We start from the raw sequence: 14,706 nt of genomic DNA on the forward strand, positions 1-14,706 counted from the left end.
CAAATAATGAGAAAAATGTTCTTACATGTCTTCCTTTCTGAAAATATGACTTTAGGAATATTGTGCCTCTGGTAAAATGGTGTTCTTTTCGTGAGAGTACAATCACTTGGCATTGTGCCTAAGAACACACCCAAAGAATGGAGTGATCTTGAAGACAAGCCCATCACTCACACATTCTCCAAATAGTCAGCCTTTAGATTTCTATGAATTTCCTTCAAGCCAGGAGGACAGAATTGTTGCGTTATTACTGAACAATTCTTATAGTTTGGAGATGAAGTACCAATGACTTATGTTACAGCTGCTGCTGCTGCTGTGCTGCCTTCCACTTTATCGCAGCTAAATAATTAAACACCCTTTAGTCTTTGTGACAGTCCTAGACTCAGCATGGCTGTTAATCAATATCACATAAAAGGGAATTAGGCTTAGGCAACTGTTTCATAAGGCAGGATGGATAAGACAAGATGAAGAGAGATCTCCTCTTTCACACAGAAGACTAATTTTCTGTATTTTACTACATGCCCTACATCAAATGTGCACACAGTCTTGAGAACAGAAAATACATATACAGATGTGGGGGATTCCAAATTCATCTCAGAGATTTGTTACACCATAACAGCAATCAACAGTCCCTTTTTCCATTCTTTCCTAAACTCTCTTCTTCACATGTTTTTGGGATTGAAAAAAACTCTCAGCATCAACATATTTAAAGTACTCAGTTTATAGGGAGAATTTGACTACATGGTACCAGTTCTGAGAATTTTACCTTAAGACTGCAAACAGAAAAAATAAACAAAAGGCATTTAATAAATACTATCTCAGTTCTGCTTGGTACAAAATATTTAGGAAGACTTATGTTTCCATCAGTTTGGGGAATTTTTCTAAAATCTCTAAAAACTGCCCACAAGTTATATATTTTTTCATTATTTTCTTGCTCTGCAATGAAACAATAGGTTATTAAGATCAACTTTAGGCTGAGAGGACCAACAAATGAAAGACTTACATGAGGAGGTGCAAATTTTCCCCGTGCTGCCCCACTTGATGCTCAGATCTTCCCAGAGAAAAGGGGACACAGTTCCCAACTCTCTTCAACAACTCCTCCTTTCTGATGAAGTGTGCCAGTATTGACTTTAGAAACACCTCCAACTTCCTACCAGGCCAAGAAATGTCCTCAAAAGTCAAACAGGTGAATTTCAGGTGGTTAAATAAATTAATTGTGATGATGACACACTATCAAGCCATTGACATAGAGGTGGAAGACTTCGTGTACTCTTTACACTCCTCTGCTATGGGTGGCCTCTGATATTTTGTGTTTGAAGACCTGGTATTTATAAAATACACTAATTCAACTTTAACCCACGCACATTGTAAAAAAGTCTGAGTAATGAGGAATAGTCAGCAATTCAAATGGAAAAAGCTTACAAAGAAACTGATTATTCTTGATACTGTAATTTCTGAAGCATTTAGCTGAAATCCAACTTTGCAAAAAGCCAGAACAGTATTTTCCCTCCAATCCTATTAGTAACAGGAAAAAGAACCTGCATGTTTTAGATCTAATTTACTACTTATTTCAATTTTTTTTCTGTCACACCAAGATTTGCTTCAAGCTTAAGAAAGTGTGCTTCAGTTAGCACCTCCCTCAAAACAATCTAGAAAACATATTCCACACAGTCCAGACTCATGAATCACGGAAAGAACAGCAAAACAACTTCCAACCAACCTGGACTTTTTCAGCTTCTCCAGTGCCTTCCCTAGAACTGCTTAGCCTCAAGGAAGGCTGGCCAGCCTCTGGTTCCCAGGGGAAGTGATGCTGGAGTGCCAGAGCCCTGCTGCTGAGCCAGCTGTGGAAGGCAGCAGCAGGAGGGACAGGGCACCCCTCGGCAGGAGGGATGGCCACAGCTTCAGCTGAATGCCCAGTGCCACCCACCCCTTCTGAAGGGTGCAAACAGTGCCTTCCTGCTCTTATCTCCCCCTCCCAGAGCTCGCCCACTTCGATTCAGCCAACACCCTACATGTTTTGTGGATCTTGGCCAAAATACCCTGGAGCTGCACAGCCATTTACAACACTGATATTTTTGTTATTTTTTTCCGTGTTTCTTAGTACACAGTGATTGCTCTATAATGAAATACAATCTTTACATCAGGTCAATACTGCAACTTGCTTACTATGAAGCTGAGTCACATAATACCTAAGGAGGAATGTGTATTAACCTACACTTACTGTTCTTACACACCACTTAGCTGGAAAATAATGAATGACCCCCTCTTACATACAGGGCCATAATTTTTTTAAAATGGGAATTAAACTTCAATTAAAATGGAAAAAAAAAAAAAAAAAAGAAAAATCCATGTTTTAAACACAACAGGATCTTTTCAAACAGTGTTTTACCAGTTAATAAAGGTTTATGTAAAACATGCATGACCCTGTAAACAGTTCTACATTTTGAACCAATTTAATACATACAAAAGAAATTATCTATAGTTAGAGAAACTGAGTATTTCTGGTCCCTATGCCCTTCAAGATTTAAAAACCAACAGATCTCAGCCTCTCTTTCTTGGTTCTCTAAAGAAATTACTAATTGGGAGAAAGCAGGGGCTTTCCTGACTAGTCATCTCCCAAGCAGTTTCTCATCTTTAAGCTATTCGCTAAATTGATAAACAGAAATTAAGAAAAGCCTTTCACCTGCTGGAAAGGCTACATTAGCCAGATGTGGGTTTACTACCTTGGCCAGATCCAGGTACATAGTTAAGTCTTCTCACAATTGAGCTGATGACTTTCTCTAAAACTCCAGCAGCAATACTGAGTATTATTTTTGTTAGATTAATGCAAATAATAATTCATTAGTTAGTAGGTCCCAATTTTATTTAGGACTTATATGTCATGATTTTGTATTTCGTATTAAATTAAAAAAAAAACAAATCTCTTCAGTTTCTATCAAACATTCAAATATTTTCTTTTTAAGCTATTCATATTGAGTTGTGATTCAGCATAATCTCCTCCTGATGCAGTAGTTGCATGGAGTGGAAGCCCTGTGTCAGGCAGTACTGCTAGACTCGCAGAACGTTGATTAAAAGGCATGTCTTAAAACATAGAGTAAGATCAACTATAAAGAAAGCATCCAGAGAAATCCAAGCAAAAGACTAAAGACAAAGATACAGAAATAAATGTATAGCTCAGTTCCCAATATAGTTTGCATTACCAAACTAATCTCTCCCTCTGTAGGGTCACAGCCAAGTGTCATTCTATTTGTAATCTAGACTGAAGCCAAAAATAAATATATACAGAAATAATGTTTAAAGTGCACAAGTAAATATGTAATTGATTTTCTGTGAAGACTTTAAGAGATGTCTAACTCCGAAGTAATTTTTGGAAACTATGTTTAACAGAAATACCAATTCTTGCTTAAATTTGCATCTCCCCTAAATGTCTTTATTTAACCTAACTGACCATAAGGTCTAACAATTTAGCTGCGTGTACAAAGAGCTTCCATCAAAACAGACTGCCACAGAGACCAGTTTGTCAAAGAGAAATCTTCGTCCCTCTAGACAAGTTTTCCTCTAACACCTTCCTCTTTTCTGTATTACACAGGCTCTGTCTGGGATGGAAAACTGCATGAGATGAACTTTAATTTGGGTAGATTGCTATGCCACAAGTCAACAAATACATAACACCAGTGTGACCACTATAGTTGTCTTTGTCTTGAAGGTCTATTTGTTTGCCTCCAGATTCCACTAGAACTCAGCTGCCTTAATCCCCCATATGCTATTCACCTCATTTCACTGTGTGCCAATTCTTAAAAGGCAGTCTGTACACGTATGGAAGGTTTTTTTAATTATGTCTCCAACTTACCAGCTGTCAAACTCTACTTGACATTTACAATAGTGTCTGCAGAGTAACCTGTCTTTATTCCAGTTTTTTTCACTATGAACTGTCCTTGCTCTCAGTTTGTAAATTCACTTTCTTCGTACACTTGCCATACAAAGGTTTTCCTTTTTTGTATAATTATATTATGGCTGAATATGAAATTATGATGAGGATTAATTGCAAAATATGTACTGAACAATTCCTCTTCATTTTGATAGGCAGAAGGCATATTCTTCCCTTGCAGTTCAGGCATTCAATCACCACTTCAGACTTTAGGAAAGCTAAACTAAGTTTTTGGTGAAGATTTGCTATAGACCTCTGCTATAAAGTAAAAGCTGTATCAAGCAACGAACAATCAGCTTAAATCCCAAATGCTTCCATGTTTTGCATTTAAGCTTGGATGATAACTTTGCTCTTTTCCCTTACTGCAGCTCTCAACAATGAGCAGTCTCAAGAGATGAAAATCATATGGAAAAAATCAACTGCCCTTAAAGAAGTTATAAATGTCTGGACAAACTTTTCCCAGATTTTCCTTCTTCAGCAACTTAATAAACATATGGTTATTTATAATGTTAGTTACACTTGTAGTATTTCAAAAATTAGTTATACACATGCCTGGAGCTACTCAGCTTCTCCCTAGTGACCTCACTCAATACCCTTCAAGCATTGTTTGCTTTGGCACATCTTAAATAAGAATATGGGCTCACTGTTAATGTGTCTTTTCTCTGCTTTAAAAATTTTACCTTAGTTTTCTTCTCTTAGCAAGTACTTTATAGCATGTTATTTTAATTTCAGAAAGATCATAACATCAGATATCAATTATGACAAATAAAAACCTTGAATGCAAGCTCAGCTATATTTTAAACTAAGTATTTGAGGGTCGGAAAGGAGTAATTATTTAGGTTAGTGAAATGCAGCAGAAGCTAATAGCTGGGTCTTTGTGACAGGCACGACACAGACATGTGCCCAAAGGTGGCTCCTCTCCACGTCACAAGACAGACACTTCTGGAGTGTGATACACCTGATGGGAGACACTCTGCCCCACGAGGAGACAGGTCACGTGCTGGGAGCACCTAAGACTGCATCAGGGACAGCTTCAAGGTAGACAGACACCTCTGTTACCTGCCATCTCTGTAACCTACAAAGTTAGGTGAGATGATCCCACCCAAAAGAACCTATGTTCCAGACTAGAAATACAGTCTTCTACTTTTCTTCCCCGTGTATGTATGCAAATGTGTGTGTGTGTGTGTGTGTTTAATTGGGTTTTTTTTCAAAGAAATGGAGTTAGGCAGTATTGTCCTGAAAATCTGAATTCATTTTCCACGTTTATACAGTTCATCTACCTATGGGCTTTGATGTAATTTTTCATATAAATATAAATACTTTTCATAAAAATATAATCATTTGTTCAAAATTTCCTCCTGTTCAACAGATTTAATTCCATCCAGTGTATCACTCAATAAATGGTAAAATGACAGGTTTTTCTTCTACAATCCACAGAAACTGCAGATGTAAAATGTCTATCAGAAGATGGCAGGGTTTTTCACTCAACATCTAGCACTTCCTCAAGCACTCTAGTATACTGTTTTTTCTACTTTTGAATTCAATTCTACAGTAAAGAAACCACTGACTGAAATGTGAATGTTGCATATAAGTATGGCTTCAACTGAAAAATAAATTGATAATTTCTTACATTTCTTCTTACAGTATATGGAAGTACTTTTTGTTTTGGATGTTTCTCTTCACTGTTAATTGCATTTTACACCTCATTTGGGGAATCCATGGAGCTCTGTCCTTGACTCTCTTATTCTCCATGCACAAGGGAATCTCATTCAAAACTGATTTTAATATCACTTATGAATAGATACTCTGTGCTCCAGACTTGCCTCTTCCATACTGAAGACCAGAATCCTTATCCATTTTTTATGTGATTATTTTCCAGAATAATTCTGAACACTCTTTCTCCCTTTGCTCTGCAGCCCTTCATTCTTAAGCACTGTCAACCTCACACTCATTCTGTTTGTCACAAAGACCTGCAACCACTGATAACATTACCTTAACCTATACATTTGGAAAAATCTCCAAATTCATGTAACAATTTTATTTTTCTATAGAATCATAGAATGCCTTGGGTTGGAGGGGACCTTCAAGACCATCTTGTTCCAAATCCCCTGCCATGGACAGGGACACTTCCCACTAGACCAGGTTGCTCAAGGCCTTACCCAACCTGGCCTTGCACAGTTTCAGGCCATCAGGCCTCCACAGCTTCTCTGGACCTGTTCCAGCATCTATTTTTTTTTCTTTTTTTTTTATTTTTAAGTCTTTCATAGTCCTTCTCAACCTTTTTAAATTTATTTCCATGTTAATGCCCTTGCTTACTTACTACAGTTCCAAAGTAAATCTGCACGTTCTTTTCATGATTTCTCTTCTATTGAGAAAATGTTTCCTATGACATCCATCAAGCTACTTCACATTCTTCAGAACTTTAGAAAAGATGAAAGTTTTCTATTAAAAATATTGCTTTGGTAAGAAAATGAAAACATGCTATTCTAATGAGAAAAAAATCACTTCTTAAATTCGAACAGAACTTTGAGATGTTTTATTCCTTCAGGTATGCCTTCAAAAATGAATGGAAGAACGGCTATAGTTAAGGGATTCCAGTCACTTGGTACTGGATCTGTTTAGCCTACCAGTGTTATTCCAGATTCACATCCTGCAAATTCATTCTGGATTTGAAAGTCAAACAGACTTACTCTGTTATGGCTATCCAAAATAATCATGATTTTCCACGTAAAAATTTTTGTCACCACACCTGTTTTAATTCCATCAACATTATAGAGGCAGCCAGGATATAGTTTGGCTCTACACTTGGAATTTAATTAATGATCTAATTGCTGTCTGATCCAGAAAATAATTTAATTTACAATTCCGTAAGCACCTCTGCATGAATAAAAAACAGTAGACAGGAACTCTGCATTAAAATATAAAGAAAGTGGGGATATGATCCTCAGGATAAGATATGAACAAATTAATCCAGAGTACAGGCTTTCAGTTATGTAAAATAAAATCTTCAGTCTTTAACTTTTTGTACTGCTTGCTCACCTGAACACAACATGATCCATGCTCTTACTGTGCCTGATTTTACTGTGTGTTGTTAAAAAAGCAAACCCTGTAATTATATAGAAGTTTCATGTTCTTTGGCACCATGAATCTCTTTGAAAGCCTAATCTCTCAAACACCTTCACATCCCCTGAGCTGCTGAATTCAGGTTACACTACTCTTGGTTATTTCACATTTACACAAACTCACAAACCAAGGAAGGAATTCCAAGGTGTGCTTCAATGAAGCTCTCCAAACAAAAAGTTCTTCTGACAGATGTTTCATGTTTTTACGTGTTTTCCTAAGAAAAGCTACACAGTCTTGAAAGCCTTCTAACTCAGGCAGCTAAGAGCCTTGGGTAGAATTTCTAAAAACCCGTATGTGACTTTGTGAGAAAGGCTTTTGATCACGGCCAGTGGAAAAGACAATAGCCTGTCTTTTTGTCCTCTGCTGTTCCTCAAAATTAAGATCAGCTAACCAATCCTCGTCCAAAAAACAAAATAAAAAACCTCAAACAAACAAACCAAAAAAGGACAGGGAATCAGGTCCCTATCAGAGCTTTATTAGGTAAGCCTCTGCAATGCTTTTATTAGGTCACAAGGAAAACATCAAAGCAAGCTGTTAACTATGCTTCTATAAGCTCTTTTGCCTTCCTCTCAACTTTACCACTTATTTAAAAAAAACTGGAGAAAAAGCTAAGAGCAAGATTGGAATGAGACCTCAGATAAGACACTTAAACATGAAATATCCCCCAAATCACAATGGATTAAGCAGACTTTCCTAATGAAGTTACTTACATTTTTCTTTCCTCACAGGAATTAGGAGTTTTTCCTCCCCTATTTGTCTACTTCTCCAAATTCAAGCAAAAATGATTAAACACTACAAAGGTGCATTATTTCCTCTACTCTTTCTTCATCATACATACTGGTGCATATATAAGGCAAGTGTGTAACTCAACTGGCTTATGTCTTCCTAAAATACCATGGTCAAGATGGAGAAATAAAGACTGACAATAAACTGAATAATTAATAAGTGTTGTGGACATTACTAACTACAAAAGCATATGACAAGACCACCATATTGTCCTAATTGTAACCCAGACACTTGTTTTGCTACAGGTTATGAGAAGGCTTATGCATGGGCAGGAGCTCTTGGGCTGGGGGGAGATTTTGTTTTACTGCAGGTCAGTTATGGAGATTACACAGTGAGGAGAAGCATTGGGACACACACGCACACACAAACACATTCCCCCTCCTCCTGGGATCCTTGTTCTGGGTTTTAAACAGATCACTCAGAACTACTCATATGAAGACACAATAACTTAATGTGGGAAATTCTGCTTTAATTGAAATTAGCCCCTTCTTAATTTAGAGAAGATGATTTCTAACATGTGAACTTAAACTTTTCTCTTAGAACCAGGCTGTTTCTTATTTTCAGTTAAAATGAATACCTTATTCTGTAACTTTACATAAAAGAATTTTCTTTCCTCTCCTAAGAAAGTATGCATCATATTTCCAGTTCATGTATAAGACTTTGGGTAACTGAATTGTAACAGCTTTTAGCACATGAACATCAAAGCTTTTTATGCACTGCAGTGTATTTCAGAATATGATATATGACAAACATTTACAAAATGTAAGAAAAATTACCAATTTATATTCTATATTGCCAACCAGTGGTTGCTTAATGGTACTAAGAGAAAAAGATAATAAAGCAAAGGTGTATCAAAACTACTGAACAGCAATTGCTGCGGCCATATTGAAATGGGGAACACCCAGAGTTGATAAAATTCCTTATTTTCCTGCTCTGTCTCCAGCCCCAGTAAAACCTGCACACACATGTCGGACTCCTTTATTCTGGAAGGATAAGAGTAGAAGCTACATGGTATCTCTTATATACCTTGTGTGAATTCACTGAAAAAAGACTATCAGGCTCCTTCTGAAAAACTGGGGGAAAGGTGGTTTTCGAGAACCCAAACTTATTCTAAATACAGTTGTTCTCAGGTTGAAATGGGGTTGGTACTTTGTCCTGTTACTTCCTCACTGGTCACTAACACTTGTTTCAACTGAGAGATGAGCACAGGCCAGGAACAATGTCTGAAATGGTGTCATTTAATCCTGGTACTCGTAGACCACAACAGCAGTATTGGTTAACACCTCACACCAGTTTGGGGCCATATTGTTTTATTTTAGTAAAGACAAGCACATGCACACAAGAGCTTCCCCAGCCCAGCAGCACTTCAAAACAACAACAACGATGACAAAAAACCACATGAAAAAACAAAGACTATAAAATGACAAACACTGCAACAAAGTACCAATCAGTCTTACCCTTCAACAAAGCAAAACCTTAATCAAATAATAAGTAAGTAACCTAATATCTCCTTCTGCCTTAAATCCTTCCCCATTCCTTGCCAGCCCCCACTTCCCTTGAAAACCAGATGGCCCTGGCAATATACCCTGAAGGTCAACAGATGCACCACGTCTTTGGATGAAAAGGTATATAATGTCTTTAATAATATTTCCAGATGATAAAACTAGAAAACACAAGGTGAAAAAAACCACGAAAAAATCCACAGCAATGAAACAAAGCAAGCACAGTTACTGTGTTAAAATATGCAAGACACCAATGAAAATAAAAGCCAAGTAGTGAACTCTTATTAATGCTATGAATAATAAATAAATGAAAAGAAGATTGATGTAAAAAAAGAAGTACTGTAAGAAATTACATAAAGAAAGGATACTAGATAACTCTGGGGACTGGTAATGGATACGGCTCTTATTTGTCATGGCTGTCAAAAGTTATGAATTTCAAGATTTCCATGCTTGTATAAAATGTGCCCCTGTCTTTTGGCTTCATAGGAAACTGTGTCAGTGGGTGAGTAGATGAACGCATTCAGAGGTGAATAAACAGGTGAACAATTTAGCCTGGAGTGGGTTGGCTGAGGCTGCACTCAATTCTAGCAAAGTACGTCTGGAGAGACTCAAATGAATTACAGATTAAGCTACTCCAGATTTTCACTGTCGAATCTGAGGTCCAAACCCATGTCTGTGAGTCTTTATGTGAAAACTGATTCTAGTGACATTATTGTGTCTGTTGCTTTCTGTGTTCTGCTATTTCCAGATCAAATTTGTCCAATTTAACAATAAAAACAACTTTTAAACTGCCAACTTTATCAGAAAGCCAGGTTGATAGCTTTCCTCAGAACATCCGTGACACAGTATTTCATCCTGCTCCCTATCACAACTGGAAAATCATAAGGGTTTTTACCTTTAGTGCATGGGTACAATTGTGATTATCACTAACAGCAGTATGGCTCCCTATGTTGGATCCCAAGACAGAACTGCATTTTAAGGCTTAGTAACTGAGGTTCTGTAACTTACTACTTGCAAAAAGAGAGAGGTGTGTTTATACAGATATTCTAAGCTCATAGCACATAAAAAGTAAGACAAATTAACTCAGCACTCTGTCCTCAACATGAAATAACTTCTTAGCCCCGAGTAATTTGCTCACATGTTCCTGTAGAAAACAAGGGGCTGATGTGTATTGTATGTCTCAGACCCTGATAGCTGTGGAGCCAGCCAAGGATTGGTGGTGATAACAACTGAGGATTGTTGGTAATAACACTGTGAGAATGAACAGGATGAGGCTGGAGAAGGGGGCCATACAGAGGTAGGGCAGCACTTTTCCTGGGACAGATGTCCTTGATCTGGCTTGGGGAGAGATAAGCACAACATAGTACAGTGCAAGCACAGGGATGAGGTTGAGAAGGCGGCATGGACTGTAGTGGGGGATCAAGACTGCCAAAGACCTCTGAAGCCCTCTGACACATTTCCAGAAAGGTCCAGAAGAACGGATTGCACATGATAGCTAACTTACATAGAAAATGAGAAAGTTATCTCCAGAGTGGGGAATCCTATTATTAAAAAGGCACCCAACAAAGCCTGGGCACACATGCAGCCCGGGATCCTGGCCACCCCCATCAGCTGGATCAATGCTGTAACCAGGACTGGTGATCTTTCTATTCCCTCTTTACATCCCATGTTTCTCTCTATCCCACTCTTTAATTCATCTCTGTCTCTCTCTTCCCTTGTGCCCTACCCCTTTATCCCTACTTGCTGCCACATGCTTTTACCAGGAGATAAGGGACTAATGAAGACCAGTTTCTATGCCAGGTGTATAATTTACTAATAAACTTCATAAGTTTTTGTGGAGCCTCTGACTTCTGTCATTCCTTTTGACCACCAAGCACCTATTCAGTGCTCCCTTCTTAGGTGTTCCTTCCTAACGGTGGGACACCACGGTCCTCAGTTTAAAACTCTATGCCCCAGAAAAAAAAAAAAACCAGTTCAGTTTTAGTTCCTCATGGATTTAGAACTACCAGAAGTACCAACCAACAAAACCTTTCCCAAGAGCATGCATCAATAAAGTACCCCAAGTAGCTACATTATAAGAAAAGTGACCTATTTTTACTTAGATTTATGATGCCTCTTGAAATGAAGGTTTCGGAACTTGTACACAAACAATATCATAATGCCTAGTCCTGTCTGAAACTACAACCATACAAATCAAAAAGCCTTCAGCTATCTGCTGCTAACAGCACAAGGCACATGTGGATATGCCACCAAGGCCAAAAGATTTCAAGAACCTTTAGCCTTAGAGAGTTATCAGTTGCACAAAGTAGTTGCCACCAAAGCAAATGATGGAGACAGATGGTACCTCACTAGTAAAACAGACAGGTAAGGGCAAATAACATACCCACTTCAGCTTAAAGTCAGGTGGGCAGAGTTTAAGCAGGTCTGGCCTTCAGATCTGAGGACCTGTGTCCATTAGAAAGCTGCTTCTGGCCCAGCATACAAGTAGAAAGCGTTGCTTCACCATCACAGACCTACTGTCTTCCCAAATACCACTAGGTACAAAGGCAGAAGCAACCACAGTTTGGCAGACATGGCCTCTGGTGACATTTTTTCTGGCCCTGATACTTCTGAAGAGGGTTTACAAGTCCTGAAGAGAGTTTTGTTTTCCTCTTCCTCCACCTATGGAAGTCTGAATGCACACAATATACTATCCCTTCAAAGCCTAGCTAACACAGAAGCCAGAGGAGATATATATCAGATGCCATACATCCTAGAGTAGTATTGCAAATGTATACTCTATTTCAAGAAAAAAATAAAGTGCTGAAAAATTAAAGCTATTAATCTGAATAATTTTAATAATTTTAATAACCCCACCATAAAGACTGAAGTCTGTAGAGAGACTTCACTAGATTTTTTTTTGTGTGAATAAGGAATAAACATCAGTGTGTCAGTGGAGCAGCATTACAAGCTAGGAAAAGCCTATTACTGATGAAATTGAAAAATAAAGTAGCGTGCATGTCAGCCCAGCAAAGCAAGCTGCTGATTTCTAGGTATGATTGCGTGGAAAGGGAGAAGTTATATGAGAATAAAAGACTGTGAAAGCTGCTCCATTTTTGGAATACAGAGAATGCAAAACTATAAACATTTTACAGTGGGTCAGGTTTGGTGCCTAACATCGGCAGCATAGCAATCACACTGTGTAACAAAAATGTCAGCAGAAATCCCTCCAAAGCAGATCCACGTTATCAGTCCACTGAAATATTTATTTGGCAAGATAGAATCAATAACATTATCTCATACCTTTTCTATTTTTAAAATATTTGGAATTGCATTATATGGCCTAACACTCAAACCACTTTGCTGCAACATTTTTTAAAAAGATAAACAAAAACTCCTAGCCTCATGTGAATTATTTATTCTTCTCCTCAGAATTACAAGCCAGCGAACATCAGTATAAAGAAGCTCACAAGCATCGAATCCAGCCAGCTGTTTTCAAGATATAACAGGAGACACAAAGCCTTGATCAATAATGAAGTATCATTATTTGTATTAAACTGCTGCTTAGAAATGCTAATTGTGCATCTTACAGGCAAGATTATATTAAAATTTAGAAAAATCCAAATGAAAAAGAGGCAAGATAGTTCTTGTCTCCAGAAGTTATAATTTAAGAATAAAATCAGAGATACAGGATGAACGTGTTTCCAGGCCACACTGCAGAGGACATACCCACAGTAGCTTGAGTACTGCAGGACATGCTATGTTCCACAATTTTTCCTTTAGTAAAGTATGACTGGCCCAGGTAAAGAATTGCCCTAAAGAAGCTGCACTGTTTTGTTAGCCCTGCTAACTTGGGCTTCTGTACAAAGCCCCCCACTGTGCAGTGCTGTTACAGCCAATAAACAAACATTGCTCAGCATTTTCAATGCAATAATTTGTTGTTCTTTGTTTTAAAGCAGATACCTCCTAGAGTATCTGATCAGGCTGTTGCACTCTCCCCACATTCATGTTGTCACAGACCTTGTGGGGTCATCCAAAACAAGGGACATAATGAAAGCAAGCAGTCAGGTAACAAGCCTGCTCCAAAAAGCACTGCAGTGGAGCCTTGCTCAGAGAGCTTCCATGCTGGCACAGCAGTATGAAACAGATATTCTTTCCAAACACTTTTTAAAAACAAAACCTGCAGTTGTCTTTCCAGTTCCACTTTCAGTTTCTTCTGCTCCAGTTGTTAAAAAAGAAATGAGAGAAGCAGCAGAAGAATAAATGTGAAGCAAACTGTAGTATCTCCTACAAATAGTATTTCTCCTATTCCTTTGGTACACCCACATTTTGAATGTGTAGTTCTTTGAAAAAGCCTTTTTTTCACCAATACAAAAAAAGGCTATCTGGACAGCTCTAGAAAATACAAAGGGAAGACAGTAAGAGTTTGATTCACAAGAACACATCTTTTGTTTGATATTGCTACAGCTGCAGTGTGAAGTGTTTTCCATGGGCTTGCAGTGACACCAAAGCAGCACAGCTGACCTCTGGAACAGGGAAACAGCTACATGGGCACTCTCATGTTTCCAACCGATGTGCAGCGTAGCAGCCACAGAAACAGAGCTGTTCCAGCACAGGTCTCACAGTGCTTTGTTTAACTGAGAAAAAGGGAGCCCCAACCCTGGCAGTGTTCAAGGCCAGGCTGGACAAGAGTTGTCCCTGCTCGTGGGAGTTGGGACTAGCTCACCTTTAGGGTCTCTTCCAACCCTTTAACATTCTATGATTTTATTGCAAAATGCAGAGAGTACACTATCTTTTGCCTTTAGCACTAATGTGGACTGCATAAATTGTGATTACGCTCTAAAGCAACACTGGTCCTGCAATAAAAAGCTTATTGCACTATTATTTTAAAGGGATGGCAGGGAAGAAGAGGAAAAGCCTACTCAAGGAAATATAAGAAACCTATGTACATCAGTTCCACAAAACTGATATACAGCTACCTGAAAACAACACTTTGGAAACACCGCTTGGAAACTGGTATGGAAGCCCTCAGCTAAAGGCAATGTGCCTGGCTCTGATTGGAATTTTTGTTTGTTTGGGGTTTTTTTCCCTACTTTTTTTTCCTCTCCCTTATTACCATAAACAGATGCAGATGATTAAGAGCCTAGCTGTGAAGAGCTCTGGCAGTTTCAGCCCAGAGAGTCCCCAGGCAGGACCTACCAGGCAGAAGGGGTTACATGATCTCAGGCCACTGCTTCCACAGGGCTTCACAGGCTGGATTGCATTTTCTTGAGCAGCTGATGAAGGATTAAGCCCAGCGGATGAGTACAACGGGTAATTGTCACATCTTAAACCAACACAGCTAAATCTACCAGAGTTTATGAGACAGCAGTTTATCTTAAAGGTCCAAAT

At 38.4% G+C, this 14,706-nt stretch overlaps 1 protein-coding gene across 3 annotated transcripts in view; it reads right to left on the reverse strand.

Annotated features, from left to right (window-relative positions):
- The window catches only part of TBL1X (transducin beta like 1 X-linked), a 193,084-nt gene that overhangs the window by 107,455 nt on the left and 70,923 nt on the right, over positions 1 to 14,706 (reverse strand). The window contains exon 1 of one of the 3 annotated variants that reach the window (XM_069003848.1): positions 1,718 to 1,904. The exons of the other annotated variants lie outside the window; for them this stretch is intronic. The gene's annotated coding sequence lies outside the window, so the exon portion shown is untranslated. Of the gene's footprint in view, positions 1 to 1,717; positions 1,905 to 14,706 lie in introns of those variants that run through there. 3 annotated transcript variants of the gene reach the window in all.

The sequence above is a fragment of the Aphelocoma coerulescens genome, chromosome 1 (assembly GCF_041296385.1).
Source record: "Aphelocoma coerulescens isolate FSJ_1873_10779 chromosome 1, UR_Acoe_1.0, whole genome shotgun sequence".
Taxonomy (NCBI): domain Eukaryota; kingdom Metazoa; phylum Chordata; class Aves; order Passeriformes; family Corvidae; genus Aphelocoma; species Aphelocoma coerulescens.